Genomic DNA, 23969 nt, shown 5'->3' on the forward strand with positions numbered 1-23969 from the left:
TTAAACAAAGGCGTTTTAGCTATTTTAGCTCAATGAGAGAACGAGATAGGGAGGGAAATAAAGAGAGCGAGAGAGAGGAAGAGAGGGCGAGAGAGAGAGAGAGAGAGAGAGAGAGTGAATGGGGCCTAAAATAAGAGATTGGAGCACGGGAATAAAGGAACGGTGCTCAGAAAGGTATTAGAGCTGACAGATGAACAGAAGTGGGGAGAAATTCTCCCGCAGCAGCTGGCACCGCAGTCATTATCCTGACAGGTGTCAATTAAGAATTACTGCCTGCCTCAGTCCTCCGCATGGCCCAGCTGTCTCCGCACCGCAGAAATAACACTTTACCCTTGTCACTTTGTTAGTTCTTTCGCCCTAGCCTCCGAAAATGAGCCGCCCGAGCAGTAATCGATAACCAGTGTATTAGCAATTATTTTGCACATTGATTTACGAGGGCCAACGACTCCTACTGTGCTGTTATTAGCCCTTGATTAGATCTGCCCGAAAACACACACGCACACGCGCGCACAGCCCTGTTGCCAGGTGGATATATGTTTCCTTTGAGGCCCTGAGGTCTAGAACAATCTTAGTGCACAGCGTTAGTGGCCCTGTTGGGCCCTCCATCACGAGTGGCCGTTACAGAGACAGGCCCCTCTTTAGTGCCCCCCCCCCACTCCACAACGCACATATACGCACACCCCTTTCCGTAGGCTGTGAAATACAGTTCCATCTAAGGCAGGGTCTGGATGGATGCTGGAGGAGGGGGAAGTTGAGGAGGCTTGTAAAGGAGGGTATTAGAGCGGAGTCGTGGTCTGTTTGAGCATAATGGATGGCCGTTTGGCGTGTAAGACGCACCTGCTTACTTAAAGCAGGATGAACGGGGAGGGAGTGTCTGTTTGAAAACACATCCGGTCCTGTTTAGATGCCAGAAATCTGTGCTACGTTTAGACTTAGCCAGCTTTAGTTATTAGCTTCATGTTTGGTTAGAACACAATTTAAAACTGTAGTCATTTGAATGCAGTTGCTCCTTTTTGCGCATGTGCTAGGACCTGAGCAATGTGTAAATGGTCACCAGTACTGATTTTATGAAGATAAAAATTTGGGTAACATTTCTAACATTTGACTGGTTTTATTGGCCAGTATAATGGAAAAATAAATAAATAAATAAAGATTGTATAGATTGGTCTATATTGGTATATATTTTTTCAATACTAACCTAACAGCCTTGGAAAAGAAGATTCCAAACTGTAACTTTCGGGTACAAACACTGCCACTGGGGTTACATCTGCTGTACCTTTAGCTAAGGACTATTTAAAGATTGCAATATCTTGCATTAAACATTATGTTGCATTGACTCTACACAACTTGTCAGGCTTTTCATTTTATTCTTCTTTTAAAAAACATACAAATATGCACCTTTCCCCTGGGGATGTGAATGTGCTGTACCTTGAAAATTCATTTTAAGGTACACATCTGGAACTTAAGGACCCTTGCTGTTCCTTTAAGGGTATAATAAAAGCCTCTTGATACAGTAAAGGATACAGTAGAGACCACTTGACTTTATATTTACATTGTTTGTACCAGTACCTGTATAGTACCCCTTTTCTGACAGTGTAAGAAGACAACATGGGCAACAAAAACCATGCTCATACACTCTCAGAAAAAAGGTACTAAACTGTCACTGGTGTGGGACCCTCAAGGGTACATCTCAGTTATGTACTTTTAGTCAGGGAACATAACTGTACCGTAATCCACTGAAATTATATATTTTTTAAGTTGTACTGACTCCACACACCCCGTCTCATCTCCAGGCTTTTTATTTTACTGTTCAGTTTTAAAACATTAGGATAAGAAAAGGAACAAATATGTACTTTTTATCTGGAACAAACTAATTTAAGGTGCAAAACTGGACATTAAAACAACTGTTGTACCTTTGAGGGAACATTTACATTGTTTGTACCTTGATGAATGAATAATGTACCTGCACAGAACCTTTATTTCTAACAGTGTAGGAGAAGCGCATGACAAACTGCCCACATAAAGCTGCTGAACTACTCTAAGTAAAGTCCATTATGCTGGTGAAACAAAGTGACCTTTAGCTACAGATGGACTGATCATGTACTGAGGATACGTATCTTCTCAGGGTTGTGTATTGCATTTATTTTACAAGTGTACTGATCCAATATGCAGTATATATTCTATAAAATATATGTATGCATATACTTAAATAAAGTGATTCTGATATGTTTATGATGAAGAGCATTACTACACTGCAGTGTAAATTCCAAGGTTTGACCACAGAACTGGTTTGGGGAAAATCAATCACAAAAAACCTTCAGAATTATTAATTATTATTAAAAAATACTTTGTAATGCCACTCTGTAAAGAGAAGCACCACACTACAGCTATTATTATTATTATTATTATTATTATTATTATTATTATTATTAAGTGCTGTCAAGTCAATTTCAACTCCTGGCATCCACAAAGGCTGCACAATATGTTGTTTATTAATAATTAAACTGATATAGTGTAGTGCTGATTTTACTAAAGGCTGGGTTTGATCATTTTAAACAGCGTATTGCATTTACAGTATGATAATATTGCATCAGTGTTCATTAACATGGGGAAAGTGATAAGCATTTTGATTAAAAGCACTTAAATATCAATGCGGCCCAGAAAGTTCCAGCCTTTTAAGAATGTTGTTGCATATCGCTGCTTTTGGGACAAAACCTTGTGTCTCCATTTTTGTCCCTTTTCAGTTTTTGACATAATTCGAAAATGCCTTTTACATTGAGTGTAAATTTCATGATGAATGGACTAAAAGAAATGACCCAAAATGCCTTGGGGTGTCTGGTTCCACTGACTTACATTAAAAGTAAAGTATGTTTTTTCCTTCTCCTGTAAAGTTACCATTTTGGAGATATGAGGTTTTGTTCCGACAGCAGTGATATGCACGGTGAGGTTCAACATTTCCAATCTTTTACATTCCTCCTTTTGCATTGCTGCACTTTTAATGAAGGTCTGTCTTCTTAAATTAAAGCATTTTAACACATACAGTATCAGAAGAACCTCTTTCAGATTGAAATCTGCATCGGAATTACTGCAAAACTATAGAGTAAAATGTCTTTAGACTTAAGATCTGTTGGTTCTGGATCACTGACTCCAGGCTTGATCAGTGTAAAGATGAAGCTTCCTAATCCGCAGCAATCTTGTCCACTTCTCAGAGCCACAGCAGCGCATATTAGGGAGACAGAGTCAAGCCTTCAGCCGCTGGTGACACCCTCTCTCTTTCTTTCTCCAAGCCCATAATGCATTACTCCGAAGTGGCCGAATAAAGACTCCTCTCGTCTTTTATGAGCCAGCTTGAAGCACGTCTTAAAACGGCCACGCAAAAGCCTCAGCCTCCTGTGTTTCTCTCGTGACACTTTCATTGGCCATTTTTCGCAGAGTGTTTAGGGCCGAATTTGCAGTCCATCACTTCTTAAGCTGGAGAAAGAGGCCTCTGTCACCCCCCCAATCTTTTATTACCACACTGATAAAGGCCAGCCTGCACTGGGTAAGACAATAGTGAGGTAGCGTGCGGAGTAGCAGTAATTTCCAGCCAGCGGGGGAGAAGTTGCGTTTAACTGATAGCAGGCAGAGAAGTAATGAATATCATTTTTTGGGCGCCAGTTTTATGGCACTGATAAGGCAGCTGGGAATGGATACAGCAGAGGACCGTCATTTGGCCTCGAGATGGACAACAGACAGGTCATCGGCTCTTACAATTTAGGCTCTCCCGCTCTTGCTTTTCTCTCTTTCTCAGCCGTGTTTCTTTGCATCTCTGTCGTTTAGTCTCTCTTTGTCTTTTGCCTCCCATCATCTCATTGAGGATCTCTAGACTGTCTCAAGCAGCAGATACAGCAATCGATATCGGTGTCAGAATTTCTCAAGTGATATAATAACCAGAAAGTGCCTTGTCTCAGTTTTAAAGCCACAAAAAAGTCTGATTTAGACTATTTTCCTCTTATGTCAAATCGGCCAAGACATATCTAGTGTCTAAGGTTTGCTACTTTAAATTGCCACTGGAGCTATTAAGCTAATTTGGCTAAACGTTAGCAGTAAAAATGGACGACTATACATCTCATGACGGCTGCTATTACTGTTTTTAGCTATGCCACATATCTGTTTTCGTAGATAGCAGTATCACAAACTACATCAGTAAGGCTATTTGAGATGGCTTAATGTTTACAGGCCTTGATGTGATGATTTGCAGTAAGCATAGGGCTGACTGGTCGGGTATAAACACTTGTTAGCTACATTATCCTTGTAACTCCAGTAAAACATATCTTGGCTGAGCGATATCATTCGGGGTAAAAGAAAAACAGTTTACAAAACTCTGCCTTTGAAACTAAGGCCTTATGAACATCTATACTAAGTAATCAGGTTAGCCTGCGCAGAAGTTGCCTGCATGCTCAACACAGACAGGCCAGCAGGTTGCGACTCGCCTCCCGGCTTAACTTTATAGGTATTTATAGAGATCGGACACAATCGCACCCAAACTCCAAATGCCACATGTTGCGAGTGGACTAAAGCTTATTTTAAGACAGTGTCAGACAGGCAGCGTCAATCAGAACTATAAGCTTATAAGTCTTACATCTGAGGAGATGGTGGGGGGTATTCCCTCCAAAATCTCTGTCTCCCCTCCCCTGTCCTGCCAGTCTAGCTGCTGCTGTTTTGGCAGAGCAAAGCAAACTGGCCATCTTTGTCCGTGTGAGGATGCCTGACGTATCCCGCTCATTGTTATATGATCAAGGCCTTGTAGAGTATATGGAGATATATAGAGAGATATGTCATTGAGACAGGCTCTGACTCACATACACTCAGTCACCAACAGCTGTCTCGGAAATGAATGAGCCTACATATAATACACTATATATAGGCTTAAAAGTGATCAAAGTATCTGCGTAATTCAGTTATGGGCATATAAAAAGAAAGTGATTCAGAGAGGTTTCATGTAAAATGTGAAAGACTCTGATTTCTTTACAGTGGTGGTGATAGGATGCAGGGACAAAATGCCTACAATGTAAATATAGCCGTTTTATTTGCTATCAAAATGACCACTCAACCTATATGTCTTCTGAGTTTTATATGTGATGTTAATGATAGCAGAATAGTGATAAATCTGACAAAATAAGTTTTCTTTGGGAAATATTTTGCCTCACAATGCTCTATATTTCCTTTTTTGTCATGAACAGCTTTTAAAAGACATGTTGGCAACCAAAACCTTCTCGAAACTAGTAAGTAAGTAAGTAAGTGAGTAAGTTTTATTTATAAAGCACTCTTAAAACAACTTGCGTTGACCAAAGGGCTGTACATCAAATCAGCACAGACATAAACAAGTAAGAGATTAAAATATGAAAAAAAATAATAAGAACAGTTACATAAAATAGGGAAGGAAAGTGAATAAAAGAGGTAAAATAGTAAAAGCGAAATAAAAAACATAAGATGATCAGTAAAAAACAATCTTATTCAATTAAAACTATTAAAACTATCTTATTTTTTAAGATTACTTTCTGGGAGCTTTTAAAGGCTGTTCAGACATCTGGTTCCCATCACCACCACTGTGAACAATTCAGACTTGGGAAGTTTCTCTAGCATCTCTAGTATACTGCATGACTTTGTTTACATCTCATCACTTTAACTGTGCAGAAATTTTGGTGGAATTCCCCAGTAAGGGACAGTTCAGCAAAAATCACAATTGTAAGTTTGAATTGAATTGAATTTTTTAACCTATTAACCCAAATGAAATAAAACTGGACTAAAGTACAGATAAAATAAAGTTGCTAACACATTTTTTAGGTAACGTAACATGCTTTTGTCCATGTTTATAGACAAAAGTTTCTTATACAGTGTCAGAAACCACATATAGAAGTCTGTTTGAGATTACTTAAGAACTTAACACAGTTTGAGGCAATTGCTTGATGAATTATTCAATGCTAATTGATGTACATAAGCTTTGTTAAGTCCAAAACCAAAGAAACAAGCCTCAGACACCAAACATACCTCGGCTAATCGACTGTGTTTGGATTAAGGGTGAAAACTGTGTAAATTTAACGGTTTGAAATCCCATTGCTGTTACATAGACACCTAGAAAGAGATGAGGCTCCAGTGTTAACATGTCCCAGCAGAATAAAAGCAGCATTTTTCAGTGTAAGTTTGACAGCAGTGTTGGTTACTGACCTCTTTCTTTCAGATATATTTGTGCACCTACGACGTCACACCTCCAGAACTCGGGTTACCATCAGACAGTTGTTAGAAAACAGCAGATGCAAAGTTAGAAACGAATGAGTGACGTTTTTTTGTAATCAATAGTAAGACAAGAATAGATTCTGCATTTTTAATCCCCTTATGTCTGTTCAGAGTCAGCGCGAGTCACTTAGCCTGAATCAGTGCTGCGCATGATAGATGCTTGTTTGTCATTTTACATTTTCGCGTCACATAAAAATGCCCTGGCTAAGTAAATTTCTAACGACTGTTTTCTTAAAATGCAAGCACTTTCAATTCATCTCCGCTCTCGGGTTGAGACGAATGACGCTGTGTGTGTGAGCGAGTGTGAGTGAGTGTGTTTAGCTTGTCTGGGATACTGCATCATCCCCATGTTAAATTGGTTATGGCAGTGCAATCCAGCCCTACTTATGGCCGTCAGAGCAGCCGCAGCGTGTGACGAGCCTCAGTGACGATGGGTCATAAATACTGAAGCTGCGAGTGTAGCACTGTTTCAGCGATCACTCGTCAATATTCCCAACCCTGCACAGCGCTAAATGCTTTGTGTGAGTAAAGGAAATTAAAAATGAAGGTTTCGTTGGTTGCTTGAGCTTTGTGAGGACGCTTTGTGTCATATTTAGGGGTGGGCAGTGTAGAAATATTTATCATTATTGTGCTAAACTACGTCACAATATTATTATCCGAGCATTTACGTTTCCCTTTCTGGCAGACATTCTTATTTAGAACGATTTACAATTTAATCATGTTAAAGATGTAGCTGGATGTACAGTTAGGAGTCTAGCCTAAGGACTCTTAAAGTATACATGCCAACAGCAGAGGCTCACTTTCATTATTCAGCCAAATCGTAAATATAATACTTAATTTTTATGGGCCAATCAGAGGTCAGGTAACGTCACAGAAACGAGACCCATGTTTTGTGAGATTCAGATTCAGATTTTTTCTTTAGTACCTTTTTGAAAGGTGAGTGAAAAAGGTTAGTATAACTTTAGAGTGAAAGTATAAGAGTAAATTATCATTGTTGCCAACCAAGACAGTCAAGTCAGCTTTCATTTGATTTTTGTCTATGAACTGTTGTAACTGCTATGGCGACCATCTACAAATTCGCAAGTGGCAATCGTCGGGGTCCAAGCACTATGCGCCAATAAAGGAGCCATTAGAACACAAGTGATGGGCAAAGTTTGGAATGGTTTGCCAAATTTTTGTACACACTGGCCTTTTGACCTTGATATGGTAAGCAATACATTTTAAAATATTTTAAAAAAGGTCATAATACCTAAAAACTATAGTTTTTGGATATGACATATTTGTGTAGTTGCTGAACTCAATTAACTAAATAACTCCACAGCAATTAATAGCATCTTAGTCTCAGAGTATACCAGATTTTTTCCTTTAAAACACTAGAATTTTCTCCTAGGAATGATGCCGCTGGACCTTGCTGCAGGGGATTGGTTTCTAAACGTCTCACCTTTTTCAATTCTTGGAAGTTTTCACATCTGTTAAGGATAGAGTATGGTACTCTCGCACAGGCAGGGTATCAAATCCCAGTTTACTCACACAGTGTAGTGTTACTCACTAAAGTATCTTGTTTCATGGATATCAGCAGTGCTTAAAGATTGTGGATGTTTGCAGTACTGAAAGAACTCCAAAAAGAACATAATTAATTGAATTGCAGTGCAGAGTGTGAAACATCAAATAAAAGTGATTGTATTCATAATTTCTAATAGTATTTTTTACATGTTGCACTACTTTTGCTTTTTTTCTGTTCCAACATATCAAACCTTAGAAAAAATTAATATCATACATATCACAGGAAATGACAAGGTATTGCGATATTAGATTTTTGCCATATTGTCCACCTCGAGTCATATTGAGAGTTTTTTGCTGATTGTCCTGCCTTATTTTGACCCCAAAAAAAACTTTTTTTTTTTGGATTATATGAGCACCTTGATTCCTGAAAACACTCTCAGAAACTCATCCTGAACTGTGAGTGGTTAGAAGCTCGTTTGCATATTGCAGCCTTTTGCAGTATCGGTAATATCAAAAAAGTGACAAATAATATATTGTGCAACCTTTTCTCTATACATGAAATGTTTCACGATATTTTGTTGTTAAGAGATTTGATAAGAACCAGCAGTGAAATGTTTAATTAAATAACTTTGAATACAATTTTTTTTTTTTTTTATTTAACATTGCATATACTGTGCTGCCCTAAATCCAATGAAACAGGACTTGTGGTCTCTGTGTAATGTACTCTTTAAGTACTGATGGTGTCCGCAATATGAAAAGTCAAGTATATTATGAAGTAATTTGTCATAATAATAAATATTGTCGTAACACCAGCCCTTCTGCTGTTGCTGTAAAATTGCAATAATGATGAACAAGTGATATATCATGCTGCCCTAGTGGACTGGATTCAGTATCTACTATGAACTTTATGTAAGTTCTGAAATTACGAGAGTGAGGAACTGAAATGTGAACCCACATTAGGCCCTTAGAGCTGAAGGGGTTTATAAGAGAGTTCAGGTCGAATCATAGTGCTGGGTTTGTTTGAGCCAGGCCAGAGAGTGTGAGGGGGGGGGCTGGGTGTCAGTGTTGTCTAACGCTCATCACTCACTGGTTAATGATACTCTTCTCTCGTTTATTCTCGCCATTCCCCTGCCATTCCCTCATTCTCATGGGCCTTCGCGAGGCAGAGCGGGGGTCATCCAAAGTTCACGACCCCCAGGTGGTCACCATAATACTGCTGTGTCCTCAAGCATGTGTGTGTGTGTTTGTTTTTGTTAATTTTTAGGACCTTTGGGGCCGGTTTCCCAGACATGGATTAAGCCTAGTCTTTTCACCATTGGAAATTCCTTTTAGTCCAGGTTTAGACTTAATCTGTAATGCCAGAGAAAAACAGGGAAAACTTACAATGCAGGTCCAACAAAATGCTCCCTTTTTGAAAAGTATCTTTACTACCCTTTACTTTACTTTTGGGGTATTTTAAGCCGACCGTCAACAGAAGTTCTAACTTCTGGCTGATGCTATAACACTTTTAGAGGGCAGCAGTGAGTACAACCTGCAGCTAATCAGACAGTTCAGCCACTTTAGACATCATAGTTTTTGTATTTCAACCCCTTAAAATCCCAGTCTTATTACATACTAAGGCTTATTATTGCGTTACTACAGGGACTTCAATGCAAACTGGCTGAGCTATTCTTAGGTTATAGAAGTGTGTAATAAAGCTTTGGGCCTGCCAGTGAGCTCTGGGCATTTAAGGGCTTAATCACATTTAAAAAAGAACATAATTGCAGTTTATTAAGTAAGTTCTACATGCACTAGTATAGTTTTATACTAGTGCATGTGTATGCAGTGGGTCAGTTGGGCCAAAACGGACAAAATTTTGAAAAGTTTTACATTTTTGGCATCTTAGTAATAGTACTTTTGTAATAGTTTTTACTAGTTTTTTATACTATTACCATTGTCACTTCTTCTACTACTACTAATATTAAAAACAACAATAATAATATTACACTCTTATCAAAAATGCCTCTGTATAGTACCATATAGAACTATATATAACATGTTTTTCATCACAGAGAAGAATCATCTGGCTATGCAAAAGACAGTTTAAACATGGTCTTTTGAGTCATCAAGGTTCTGTATATAACCACTGTCTTTACTAAAGAGCCCTTAAAGAACCTGCACTCATAATTAGAAATAGAAATATTCTCCACAATGCTAATCCAAGACTATCTTGCCCTGTTTCTGCATTTTATTCATTTTATCACATTATCAGTTGCAGTTGTTAATATGGCAGCTGAACACCAGATACAACATCACGATTGCGACGGCCCCGTGTTGCATATTTTAAAACTGAAAGAGTGAAAGCCTTGTTTTGGTCAGTGAAGTTAAGAACAGGGTTAGGTTTAGGGTTAGGCTTTGAACATTCCCCGGCCTCGTTGGTTCTCTCTGCCTCTGTGAGCGAGTGTGAGGTGTTTTGTGAGCAGAATGGCAGATTTATAGGCTTTGTGCTGTTCTCGTGGTGTGAGAGTTGAAAGGAGTCTCTCTGGTGCTGTCACTGAAATATGTCAGCCTGTGTGCGCTTCTCTTTTTTTCAGAGGTGTTGGTTGATTGTAACATGCTGAAAGTATTTAGTACACGATTGTCTGAGGATGTTTTTTTGGCCGTGTTTGTGTTGCTCTTGCGTATGTGTGCGTTATTCGATCGCTTCTCGTCCACTCTCGACGTGTCCTGCGAACCATCAAATATCAAAATGCGGAGTAAAGGCTCCATTTCTCCCACCCCATGCTGCCCTCACCCCCCTCCCCAGCTCCTTTTTTTTCTCTGCACTGCTCCCTCACTCACTCTTTATCTCTCCTGCATCCTTTCCTCACACCAAATTTGGGTCACAGCTGTAAAGGCAACGGGCCTGATTTGTCTAGTTCTACTGTTTCTACCTCTGACAGAGAGACTAGTGCATGTGTACACAGAAATAAAACATTTCAGGGTCAGTTGGGCCAAAGTGGACACAATTTAGAATAGTTTAACATGTTGTGTAGCCTGTAATACGTTTATAATGCTGTTACTGTTGCCACTACTACTGCTAATAACAGTATAATAATAATACTTAGCAAAAAGGCCTCTATATAGTATCAAAAAATGGCCCAAAATTACTTGGGAAGATGTCTGGTTCCATTGACTTACATTGAAAGTAAAGTTTTTCCTTCTCCTGCAAAGTTACCATTATGGAGATGCAAGGTTTTGTTCTGACAGGAGCGATATATTTATTTCCCATCATAGAGAAGAGCCACCTAACCATGCAAAGAACCATTTATGCATTTAAACGGTTCTCTGATTTGTCGGAGTTCTGAACATAATCATTGGTTTTACCAAAGAAACCTTGAAGAAGCCTTTTTTAAAGGTGTATTCATAACAAGGGATGCTGAATGATATCAGAATCAGAAATTTACTTAAAAATTATCAATATCAGATATTTGAAAACTGAATATTTGATTATGTATTTATTTTACTCCAAATGAGCAGAACATGTAGGCAGCGCTGAGTATTTACATTAAAATAATGCAAATTGTATTTATTTTACTGCATTAGAAAGCTTATAGAAATGATTGAGTCCATTTTATAGAGCTGTGTTTGACCACTTTGGACCACAATTCCCATATTGGCACATCCTAAACAAGCTAAAGTTCTATGGAAAAGTTTAAGTACCCCGGTCAAATGACATGTTTTGCTGATTTTCTAAGGGAAAACAGGTTAACATCCTCTAAAAACTAAAACTAAAACTGTGGCCTGTGCAAAGTTTATGGCACATTTTACATGGGTCAGAACAAAACCTTCTGTTTTCATTGTTTATGTTTTAATTTTTTTCACATAATTTGAAAGTGTCAACTGTTGTTTACATTGTATTAAAATTTCATGACAAACAGACCAATAGAGATGGTCCAAAATGACTTGCAACAAAATCCTTTTACTTGAACTTTTAAAAATTATATTAAAAATTAAGAATGTTCTTTTTTGGAGATATGAGGTTTTGTTTCTGACAGTGACGATATGTTAAATTCATAATAAATACTTAATAAATTGTTAAATTTGCAGAAAAATTCCATATTTATGGTTTATTTACTGAATTTAATGTGTTAACCTATTTTAATGTAGAAAATCAGCAAAATGCAGTTTGGATGTTCAAACTGTGCATATGACGGTATGTGCTAATATTTTGGGCCTATTCAGCTTCTACATCATCAGAGTGTCTTCCTTCATATGAAGAGCTGGTTTTCTTTTCTGAACTATTAAAAAATGCTAGAGGTGAAATGATACAGCTTTTTTAAGACCACTATCAATGAAATCTTGAATGAGCTTAACTGAAACACTTCACTTAAAAAGAGCATCTAAGCTACTCCACAGGAAGGAATACACAGCTAACACTGTGAATGAGCACTGTTTCAGGATCGATTTATTACAGATTCCTTCTTCTGTCCGATACCTAGTCCAGCATTTTCGGCTGATGCTGATGAGTGGTGTCATCTACACCGGAATACTTTTAGCCTAAAGTTGCTTTAAACACCTGAAAGTTTTGAGTGCTGACATCACAGTACGAGGTATATAACACATGGTGTACAAATGATATAATAACTTTTTATAGTTATTATTAAGTTATTGTCACACATAAGGTATAGTTTTCCTCTGGTTAGTCGCAAAAAAGCCTGGTGTCCCAATACTTTTGGTTCAGGCAGCATATTTTTGTCAGCGTAGGTGTGCCTACGCCTGCACGATCAGGTCGAGAAAGCCCAGAGCCGCGGAATTAGAGTGTTTACCCCAGCTAACGTCCCTCTCTGACCCGCGTCCAGCATTCAGCGGCTGGCGGCCTTAAATCAATCTCCGCATTCAGCGGCCTCACAAAGGGCCCTCTCGTTAAAAACGCAGGAGAAAGGCGAAGGGGAGGGGAAAAAAGAGCCCGGCAGTTACAGTGCTCTCCTTTGGAGGAGGAGGACGAGGAACGGGGGGGTGGTGGTGGTGGTGGTGGTGGAGTGGGGGGGGTCTGGGTTGGGGGGGGCTTATATAAAGGGCACGGTCTGCGTCCATGCCAGAAAAGACGGTGATTTCCTTTTGCAGCGGGGCCATACATCAGAGGGCCTCCCAGCTGCACTGTCACAAACTGACAGAATGACATGTGTCATTTATCAAAGGGGGGCCAAGGCTTGGGAAAACTCATATGACAAAGCCTGGGAGAGTTCACTCCCCTGCCTACACACATACACGCTTTCACTTCATCTCTCTCGCTCTCTCTTTCTCCCTCTCTCTCTCTCTCATTCCATCTCTCTTTCCTCTCGCTCGCTCACTCTCTCTCTCTCTCTCTCTTAATCTCACACACACACAGTCCCCTCCCACCTCGCTTGCCTGTTGCCAAAAAATGGGCCTGCAATATTTCTGTCATCCCTGCACCAATGCTCCCTCTTGTCCTCTCTCTCACTCTCTCTCTCTCTCTCTCTCTCTCTCTCTCTGTATGTGTGGGGCGAGAGACATGCACAAGCAGCAAAACTTTTTTTCCTCCTCGCCTGTTTACCAGCCGTTATTTACCAGCCGTTATTTACCGTTATTTACAGTTATTTATATTTCGCCGCCTTTGACAGTCGTTGTACAAGCACGGCTGGCATTGTTTAATCAGTATTACCAGTTAATGGGACTGATTAAGGCTAATCAGCATGCTAATTATATAATCCTCTATAGTTAAAGAGATAAAGTGCTCCACGCTAGCTATATGCACACAGCCACGCTGTGACCAGACCTTACTCTTTATGTCCTGGGTGGGGGTGGCGGACGGGGGGTCAAATACAGTTCAGATCGCATTGCTCTAGTCTCCGGGGAACAATCCTGCAGTCTTTCAACATGTGATCTATGTATTTTTTTTGCTTTCTAGCACCGGATCTTAACTTCATGTCAACAGTTTAGTGTCCTTCAGTTTGCATGCTTGACTAATAGAAGTCGCAGTTGTGGCTGGCGATAATGAAAATCATGTTTATTTTAATTATCTCTGACCTGCGTCTCATTGAAACAAGTGCAGATCCTTAAGTTTCAATCTATTTCACATTTAAGTTTCTAATTAGAACAAGAATTCATCGCTTATTGTTGTAAAATTGTAGAAAAAAAGCATCTTTTATAGTTTTGCAATGTTTTTGTTATTGTTGCTCACATAAACAAACAGGCAGACGCAAACCTGTCAATACAGAATGCAAATATAATTTACATAACTAACCATGTAATTAATTGTTTTATTATGTGATTACATTTAGAGAATCTACCACAGGGGTCGGCAACCCTGATGTTAAGAAGAGCCATTTTGTCCTGTCAACAAAAATCAAACCACCTTGGGAGCCACAACATTTTATGTCCTTTTAATCGAAGTAACGTTTCACCATTTTGGCTGTAAATATGTCTCAGTATGTGCTAATATACCAGTATAGACTAAAAAATGTAAACGAAAACAGACTTACTTTGCTCTGCTTTAAGCTTTAGCTCAGCTATAGCTGCTTTTCTCGCATCTCTGGCAGGAAACTTTTCCACAAAAGTAGAATATTTTCTAGTGTCTAGTGTCTCTCAATGTTCATCTTTTACGAGGCAGCTTCTTGTTCGAATTTTCCCGTTCCACCTTAAATGGGCCTGAGGCACCAGAATGTAACTGCTACACCATTTAAGGTGGAACGGGAAGATTCGAACAAGAAGTTGCGAAGAAACTTTGCTACTTTTTAGTGTTTGACAGCTTCTGGTTGCAGATTAAACGTATCAGGAAATCAGCTGGAGAGATTATTATTATCGATGTTTGTCTTAAATCGCTGTCTTTGCCTTTTCGTTAGCTACTAGCTAGGCAAGATTCTTATCTGCATTACTGTGACCAGCAGCCTTTTTTTTTAAATAAGGGCACCCTAACTGTTAAGATATATAAGCCTCAATATGGCACACATGACCAATACCATTAAAATATGTTGTATTAACCAAGCAGCATATCGCTGCTGTCGGAACAAAACCTACCATCTCCAAAATGGTAACTTTACAGGAGAAGGAAAAAACATACTTTACTTTTAATGTAAGTCAATGGAACCAGAATTTTTTCCAGGTCATTTTGGTCCATTTCTTTTAGTCCGTTCATCATGAAATTCGCACAGAATGTAAAGGACAGCAGACATTTTCAAATTATGTGAAAAAATGAAAAATGAGGTTTTCTTCCGACAACAGCAATATTCTATTTATTAATAAAACAAAAAAAAGTTGCTTGGCTAGTAGGCCGCCATTTTTGTTGCAGCCTTATTTTTTTGTGCACTGAGTCAGAAACATCTGATTTAACTCAAATAGATCATTCACCCTTTCAAACTGCAGCTGGAGCATGACATTAGATAGAAAGAAAACCTTTGTGATCGTCCTGTTTTGCATAGGACTGAGTTCAGTGCAGCCATATCATCACAGTGTGACGACCTACTAGTAGAGGGGTTTAGCCTGGTTATGATGTGTTTTACTATAAAGCAAACATTTCCATTTGCTCTGCATATCAGTATTGAACATGTTCACTACTCTGAAGTCTTAACTCTTGGGTTTCCCTTTAAGACAGTTGCCAGCTTATCCAACATCAAGATACACATTGTGTATTGCGAAAATAGTATCGTGATATTGTAATCGCCCACCCCTCGTTGCAGTTGTGTAGTTATGAGAGAGAAACTGAAGCGCAGTTGTTGGCCATCGCGTCCCCCAAGCTGGGAGGGAGGAAGAGAGGAAAAAAAAAGAAGTGGATGATGTGGTCAATGGTGCGTCACACACACACACCGAAACGTTTCTTTCTGGAACACACTCTCCCCAGGCCGCCTCTCATCCTTTCACCCACCCCTCTCCTTCCCTCTGTCTCTCTCTCTTTCTCTCTGTGTGTGACAGGGCAGGGTTTTTCATTTGTCTTCATAAGCTTAATTTATTTTTGCAGCCAGATGTGAGCTGACAGGCATCAGTCAGCGACCCCCCCCTCTTCACCCCCCTCCTCCTTCCCCCCCGTCCTGCCGTTCCTGGGTCAGTACAACAGGCCCGTCTCTCCGTTTGACTGAGTCCCCCCATCAGCATTACACAAGATGGATGTGTCTTTAAAGGCCAGATTGATTGTGGATATCAGAGTTATGGCATCATTTATCATGGGAAATATTATTCAGGTGCAGGGGGACAGAACAAGCCAAGGGGAGGCGGTTGAGTGGGGGGGGGCGTGAGGGGGGGCATTGTTAGAGGGCAAATTGAAGGCAGCAAAAGTTTAATTGTGTCCGTGTACGCAGCGGTTTTCTTAGATTTTCTTTTTAGGCCGAGCGTTAGACCCGTCGAGGCTACTACCGTTAGTTCGTGGTCATCAAATGGGCCAGAGTAGCTATACTGAAAAAAGATTATAATTAGTTAAGCTGACTGTGATTATTCTGGGTGTGTTGTCATCAGTTGGGTTGAGACAAACTTCATGTAAATAAAATAATTAGATGCATTTATTAAGACACAGAATGGGTCTTACAAAAACAACGAAAGTTCTGACTTCTGATGATACATCACCTTTAGAGGGCAGCAGTGAGTACGTTTGTTTATTTGAGCTCGAACCTTGTCTGTCATCATTTGGGAGCTACTAAGTATCAGTGAGGATTTTAATGAATGAACAGTTCTTTCTAGGCGAAAGATTAATTTGCATATATTTCCATATTAACTCCTTAGAGCAACACTAAATATGGTCTATTTGACAGATCTATTTGAGTGTGAAGAGTGCTATAGCAAGTCTGCAAACATCCAGGAGGGGGAGCTCTCACTGGTTTAACTCATTGATTGAAGAACAAAGATTAAATGTCTTTTCAACATCATATTTCCATAAAAGGACTAATATTTTAGTCAATTTTCCGTATTTCATAAAACTTTATTTCTTATCCTCTTTCTCCAGGCCCTCTAGTGGCCATTCCACCAGTGGAATGGAAATCGATTCATACATTTAATTAACATAATCAAGTAAATAAATAAATATAACTCTATAACTCTGTAATCAGACTAACTAGGAGTCTGTGTTGAGCTGCTAGCGAGCAATGCGTGTTAAAAGGGGAGGGATGAGAACCTGAGGGGTGAGAAAATGCTGTGCGTTTTATGGTTTCTGTGAAAAGGGGTTAATTCTGTGGTTAAAGCCTACTCTGCCTAAGCTAAATGCTAAAAGACCATAGCGGACACATTACAATAGAGCTAGCTAGATGCTGTTCCTCCAAAACAAGCCAGCTCTCCTCTCCACTGCTGTATCTCACTGCTGTATCCCCTGGGATCTGAACGTGGTGCGTCTTTACATTTGAGAGTAGACTGAGCATTTTACTTTGGCCAGAAAATGAGCACATGGTGCGTAAAAACATACGCTAGGAATCAAACTTTAGCCTACCAGTTACATCCAAATGTCTGTACCTCATCCAAGATGGGTGTGAGTTTGGCCTAATGGACCCCTGGCTTACTTAATGATAGAGGAAACATTGCATCTGTATAAAAGGACAGATGTTTTCCCTCGTTCACAACGGCCTGGTGAATCTTCCATGCCTCTTCTCTCTCTGGCTGTATTAGGTTTTGCTGAGAGATGTGCTTTTTTTTTTTCTCTTTTCTCTCTCACTCAATTGCAAATGCACATGCACACTCTTTTTCTTTCTGCTATCGATGGTTTGCTAAGAGACATCTTCCTGCTGAGAAATCTGTGCTCTCTCTCTCTCTCTCTCTCTCTCTCTCCCTCTCCCTCTCCCTCTCCCTCTCCCTCTCTCTGTGTTATTGATTGTGTGTGGTGTGGGCCTCTGTATGATTTAGTGCTCCTCTCGGACCCTCCACACACCCTGCTCCTCCGTCCGCCCACTTTCGCAGATCCTTCTGGAAAACAGAGCACCTCCCTCCTCCTCTACTTCTTTGTCTCCGCCCCCTTTCTCCTCTCCAGGGTCAGCGGATTGTGACTTTCAGCTTCTCTCGCCGCGGAATCCATCATTATGAGTCCGGTTTGAGTCACTCAGCGTTCAGTGGGAGAGGAGATTTCTTAGTGATTCTTCACAAGGCACAAGCGTCATTGCCAAACATTAGGCTCAGATCACAGAGATGTTGTTCTCTCCCTACTTTGGAAAGAGACCGAGACAGTTTTACAGCCAAAATGTACGACAACCTATTATATCAAATGTCTTCAATGGCTGCTGCAGTGAAGCACACTAATTAAGCTAACAGTTAAGGGTGTAACGGTTCCAACAGCAGGGGTGCCTAAACTTTTTATCTTGAGGAGCCAAAGTGTAACGTTTGTGGGACCGAAGGCCAAAAAGATGAAACAGTATACAAATAAAGAAGATATCGCTGCTGTCGGAGCAAAACTTCATACCTCCAAAATGGTAACTTTACAGGAGAAGGAAAAAACATACTCTACTTTTAATGTAAGTCAATGGAACCAGAATTTTTTTCCAGGTCATTTTGAGCTGTTTCTTTTCCTCCATTCATCATGAAATTTACACACAATGTAAAGAGCAGCAGGCCTTTTCAAATTATGTCAAAAAGTAAAAAACAATAAAAATGGAGATACAAGGTTTTGTTCCGACAGCACTTTTAAAAATGCCTTTTTTAAGCATTACAATATAGTTTACTACATATTTTCCAATTTTAAAATACAGTTTAAAAGGAAAATAAGAGTTTGTTAAGTTGCATGTGTTTGTTCTCTCATTGTGTGAGGGAGTGGGGTGGCATGCCAGACATCCTCAAAAGCCACGTTTGGCCCACAGACCACAATTTGGGCAGCCCTGCAGTACAGCATCAAAAATCTAATGCTTTTATGCTTCTCGCTCATTCCTGAAGGTCTCATGCATCGTTTTCCGTGGAAACCACTGTCAGTGATCAAAACTAGGCATCTAGATGCAGCCTATCAGAGTACAGCAAGCACAGATGGGGGCGTGGCTTATGTTAAGCATACACCAACGCTGAAATGACTGGGCTTTTTTCTGAAGTGACTTAAAAATTCTAGGATGGTGTGATTTTTCGGTGTTTATTTTTGTAAGAAGGGGCGAAGTAGGTGGTGAAAAAGTTCTGATGGAGAACCTGTATTAATCTGAGCCAAACTAATCTGTGTAGAATAGAATTAGAGCTCTGTACGGTTATGCTTTAACACCTAAAATGTTGAAAATGTAATCAAACCCTGACCTTGGAATTGAAAAGTCATATCAAACCAGAAAAGATAAATAAAAGTTGTCCATATTCTGGAATATCTTCATGTATCCTGGTCCGTATTCATCTGTGATCTCTGATCACATATTTATAGTGAGAGTTAATCAGCCAATTACAGTCTGTAGCCAATAGAGCTGCACAGTAAGGACAGAATACTCAAGTTGTGATTATATTGCAACATATGGATATACACTTTAAAATGCATTGAAAATGCATGAGTGAATCAGTAATGTGACACAGTCAAAGAATGGCCTGCATTATTTTGAGCAAATATATTTTTGGAATATCTTGATACATCAAGTATCACTATAAGTAAGCGAACAATAGCTTTATTAGCCTATTGATGCTTCTGTCTGTAGTTTTATATTCATCAAACTGAAACACACGATTGAGTCATTCGTATCTGAGCCTAAAGCCTCGTTGTGGAGCATCACCTTCTCCGCTGTAGCGCGTGTGACCACCATTCATCTCCTTCCCCTGCACACATCATCAAAGCAGGAGCCTGGATCTGCCCGGGAGCAGCGATTGGACGAGGTCGCAGCACGGCAGGGGCTATGCTACTTGTATGTCTGTGCTTGTATCATGTGTGTCTGCTAAAAGGCCTCAGCAGCATGTCCTGCTTTATGAGGAAGTGTTATTTACGAGCACTGCCCTCAGAGATACTCTTCAGAGAGGAAACTGACACCAGCTGGTAGCGTTCTGGACTGTAGCGAGCGGCTAACGTTTATGGCGAGCTGACCTACTGAGGCCTAGCAGTCACCCCTGCGAGCTTAGTGTGCAGTCAGAGACACCACAGCAAAAAAACAAGGCGTTTTGCATGAGAGCGCATTGTAACTCCACAGATATGCCACCTTCACCGCCTTACTGCAGGATTATCATCCAGATGTTAGTCTCTAGTAAGGCTTAAGCAGTAAATACTAGGAAACAATTATGAGAGTGAGGAACTGCAGTGTGGCCCCATATGGACCCTGACAGTTTAATGGGAAATCACATTTTTGTATTATTATGTCATTTTTGACAGTAACGTCAAGTGTTATATGCCATCAGACGCAACACGAGCTCAACTAATGAAATACATCACTCAATAAATGCTCCTGTATCTTATTGTAGGAGACAAACAACAAATATTAGACACAAAAAAAAAGTTAGACAAGGACTTTAATGTTTACAAACACAGCAAAACTCTAAACAACATATAATCAACCAAAATGATAAATAAAAACTGTTCTATACAGAACAGTAGAGCCTGCATGATGATCTATGTGATGAAAGAAGGAAATAGTCCACAAATTGGAGAAACTGTGGTTCATTCCCCTAGTATCACTAGTTTAATGTGACATAAACCGTGTCTCCAGTTTACAGTACTAAGAAGTTAATAGCTTTATCACATATAGATTCATTTTATAGTTATTTTATAAATCATAGTAGGAACTATGTTAAGATATGTGCATTTATTATGAAGGTTTGTATGAAAGTTACAGATCAGCCAAGATGGAAGTTGATTGTTATTTAACCCCTTAAATGACCAGGAGCTGCAGGTCCAGGCTACCATTAATCACACCTATAACGTAAGAGTAACTGAGTCAGTTTGCTTCATTTTCCATTTAGATATTCAATAATAATCCCTAAAAAAGTGGTTCTTCAGGGGTTCTTTAGTAAAGACAGAAAACTTAAACAGCACTAACAGCGTAAACTGGTCTTTGAAAACCTGTTAAATGTGGTTCTTTAAACTACTTGTAAATGTAGCTGTACAAGAACTTTTTGTATTGTTTAAATGGATACTAAAACAACCATAGAATATAATGTGCAGTATGAAAATAAGTAAGTAAAATTGCATAAATTGGATAAAAACAGTTGGGGGGTCTCACAGAGCTGAAGAATTTGAGGTAAATATATAATTGCAATTATCCAGATTTTTTTTTTTGTTTGCAAGTGCAAATTAAATGTGACTATTTTCTTCATACTAAGCTCAGCACATCCATTTTTACAAGCTTCAGACTTGAATGCTGAATATATCCTGCTAGCAGTGTGTCCGTTCATAAGTTCTGCATTATTAGGTTATATTTCTCCAGCTAAAACAACACTAAATAATGTAGGACATAAATAAAATTGCAGATTTGAAAATTGCAGTCTGTAAAATTGCGATTTCAATGTAAAATCTATTACTTGAGGGAAAAAAACATCAGCAGTGCCACGTTAAAATAGCTATCAGTATCTATGAATACAGTGACTTTTATTAAGTTTTTTATTTCGCTGTTGTCAGAACAAAACCTCGTATCTCCAAAATGGTAACTTTACAGGAGAAGGAAAAAACACACTTTACTTTTAATGTAAGTCAATGGAACCAGACTTTTTTCCAAGTCATTTTGGGTCGTTTCTTTTGGTCCATTCATAATGACTTTTACACACAACATAAAGGGTAACAGGTATTTTCAAATTATGTCAAAAACTGAAAAATGACAAAAATGGAGTTACAAGGTTTTGTTCTAACAACTGCGACATACTGAGTCCAGCTAAACAGGACTAATTGTGCTCTCTTTGTAATTGAACACGCAGCTGGTCAGTTCTCTCACACACAGCAGTGATAAAGACTGTCATATTGCCCATTATTACTCTTAACCCTGTAATAACAGTGGATGTAAATATAATGCGAGTCTGAAGGAGAGCAGAGCTGAATGAACGTGTTCTGATTCGTATCGTCCTCTGAGCCACATGTGCTCTCTGTATGTGTCACAAATGAATGGCTTCTGCCCATATTTGTCTCCAGCCTGTGCGGGGTTTCCCGGTCAGAGAAGGGTCAGATTCTGGGAATGTGCGCGAGTGCGCGTGAAGGGAGGGATGACGGTACTGGGGGAGTTGATTGATGGGTTATTGTGCAACCAGACTCAGCTAGACTGAACTGGTGAGGTCATGGCCTGAACACAGACTCTTTTTTTTTCCCTTTTCTTCCTCTCCCTGCCCTCTCATTTTCCCACTCCTTCTCTCCATTCTGCTGTTTTTCTCTCCCTCCATTCTCACCTCTCCTCTCTCTCCTTTACTCACTCCCTGGCTTAATCGCTCTCTTCATCTGCTCCCCTCCCTCCCTCACTCCCTCCCTCCCTCCCTCCCTCCCTTTTCTGCCACACATCTATCTTTTTTTTTTTGCTGACCATCCCCTTTCAGTGCTTCTCTCTCTCTTTCTCTCTCTTTTTTTTTTGTTTTCTTTGTCTCTCTTCCACAGATTCCTCCTGTACTTTTTTCGTGAATTATTCTCTGCAGCCGCATGTTGATTACGGCAATTCATCAGACGTGTCTTCCTTTCGAGCAACTTTTCAACAAAGTGCTCTCGTCGCAATCACTTTTGTTATGGTTTAGAACTTAATCTATGATCTGCTATCAAACCGTGTTTGTACTTCGCTGCAGCCATCTTTTTCTACCTCAGAGAGAGAGAGAGGGAGAGAGAGAGAGAGGGAGAGAGGGAGGGAGAGAGGGAGGGAGAGAGGGAGGGAGAGAGAGGGAGAGAGGGAGAGATCGTCACTGTGAACGATGGCTTTTCTTGCTCTTGCTGCACTCAAAGGCACTGAATAGTTCTCCAGTACATGGTAGATCTCTCTCTCTCTCTCTCTCTCTCTCTCTCTCTCTCTCTCTCTCTTCTCCTCTTTCATTCTCTCTAGATTAAATCAAAATATGCCGCCTCACACCATGCGCTGTCATTCAAACATAGCCATAACAGAAAGTCTTTGAGCCGTGATACATACGATAAGTATCATAACAATATCTTTTTTTATTATGTATTTGTGTCTTTATTGCAATATTGCAGTTTCCAAAAAAGCAGTCTGTCCGAATCGTGCGGCCTTATCTTAAACCGTGACACATGGAAATATGAAGAGCTTCACTGTGTCAAAGTATCGTAGATGACATCACTATATACTCTACCATTCAAAAGTTTGGGATCACTATGTTCAATAATAAGTAATAAGTAAGACAAGAGGAAGCTTTAAATAAAAAGGGTTCAGAGTGAGAAAGACTGACTGAGAAAGATAGGAAATGTTGAAATGAAGTTAATATCCAGGATTCATTCTAATTCAAAAGTGATCAAATCTCGAGATCGATGACAAAAAATTTAAATAAATGTGTCTTTCTGTAAATATTTAATTATAGTATATTGATTATATATTAATGACTTCTTGTCCACAAAATATTTTAAATATTGAATAAAATATAAAAAAAAAATCATGATGAACTGACCAAAAGAAAATTACTTTTGGACCAAAATTACTTAGAACTAAAGTCTGGTTCCATTGACTTACATTAAAGTAAAGTATGTTTTTTGCTTCTCCTGCAAAGGATATATATATATATATATATATATATATATATATATATATATATATATATATATATATATATATATATATATTTTAATAAATGACTTTTTTGGGTGCAAGGTGTCATCAGTATCTGGGGGAACATGAGATATATTTTGTGTTTAAATATGTTTGTTTTTTTTAATTGTCTAGACACCTTAATTTTTTTTTTCTCTATTAAAAGAATAAAAATAAATGAAAAAGGAAAAGAAAAAGAAAGCATACAAATATGCACTTTTAATACCTTTCAGATCTGTGAATGTAGTCTACATTTAAAACTAATTTATGATAGAAAATTAGGCCTTAAGCACTGCTTTGAGGGTCCATTTACATTGCCCATTGTACCTTGTTCCTGACAGTGCATAATTGCATTGTGGTATTTCGTCTGCGCTGTGCCGCCCTCTGAGCCATGCATTTAGGTTGCTTTAGCGTGTTCGGTGTGTTTAGACACCCTGTGTGGTGTTTATTGCTGCACTCCCAGCAGTTGCAGAGGGTTTTTAAGCAGTAAAGCTGTACTTCGACCCGTCAGACCTCGTCAGACAGTCAAATGGGCGGCCCTGGGAAAGAGAGAATAAAAAGGCCTGCGATTGTGTTGGAGCAGAATGGAGCAGGGGTTGCTGCGGGGTCATCAAGGTGTAGTGCTGCGCCTCTAATTGTTTTCCA

The 23969-nt window shown here is 39.4% G+C and overlaps 1 protein-coding gene across 1 annotated transcript in view; it reads left to right on the top strand.

Moving 5' to 3' along the window:
* Positions 1–23969, top strand: part of tshz1 (teashirt zinc finger homeobox 1) — a 56851-nt gene that overhangs the window by 9860 nt on the left and 23022 nt on the right. The gene's annotated exons all lie outside the window — the stretch shown is intronic.

This window comes from Colossoma macropomum, unplaced genomic scaffold (genome assembly GCF_904425465.1).
Source record: "Colossoma macropomum unplaced genomic scaffold, Colossoma_macropomum, whole genome shotgun sequence".
NCBI lineage: Eukaryota > Metazoa > Chordata > Actinopteri > Characiformes > Serrasalmidae > Colossoma > Colossoma macropomum.